Here is a 744-nt window from a genome sequence, read left to right as displayed (position 1 = left end):
TTCTTCTTTTCCAATTTGGATTCCTTTTACTTCTTTTTCTGCTCTGATTGCTGTGGCCAAAACTTCCAAAACTATGTTGAATAGTAATGGTGAAAGTGGGCACCCTTGTCTTGTTCCTGACTTTAGAGGAAATGCTTTCAATTTTTCACCATTGAGGATAATGTTTGCTGTGGGTTTGTCATATATAGCTTTTATTATGTTGAGGTATGTTCTTTCTATTCCTGCTTTCTGGAGAGTTTTTATCATAAAAATGTTGAATTTTGTCAAAGGCTTTCTCTGCATCTATTGAGATAATCATATGGTTTTTATTTTTCAATTTATTAATGTGGTGTATTACATTGATTGATTTGCGGATATTGAAGAATCCTTGCATCGCTGGGATAAAGCCCACTTGATCATGGTGTATGATCTTTTTAATGTGTTGTTGGATTCTGATTGTTAGAATTTTGTTAAGGATTTTTGCATCTATGTTCATCAGTGATATTGGCCTGTAGTTTTCTTTTTTTGTGTGGGATCTTTGTCAGGTTTTGGTATTAGGGTGATGGTGGCCTCATAGAATGAGTTTGGAAGTTTACCTTCCTCTGCAATTTTCTGGAAGAGTTTGAGCAGGATAGGTGTTAGCTCTTCTCTAAATTTTTGGTAGAATTCAGCTGTGAAGCCATCTGGACCTGGGCTTTTGTTTGCTGGAAGATTTTTGATTACAGTTTCAATTTCCGTGCTTGTGATGGGTCTGTTAAGATTTTC

The sequence above is a fragment of the Bison bison genome, unplaced genomic scaffold, assembly GCF_000754665.1.
Source record: "Bison bison bison isolate TAMUID 2011002044 unplaced genomic scaffold, Bison_UMD1.0 scf7180017864245, whole genome shotgun sequence".
NCBI classification, from domain to species: Eukaryota; Metazoa; Chordata; class Mammalia; order Artiodactyla; family Bovidae; genus Bison; species Bison bison.
Note: the sequence above shows the minus strand (reverse complement) of the source record.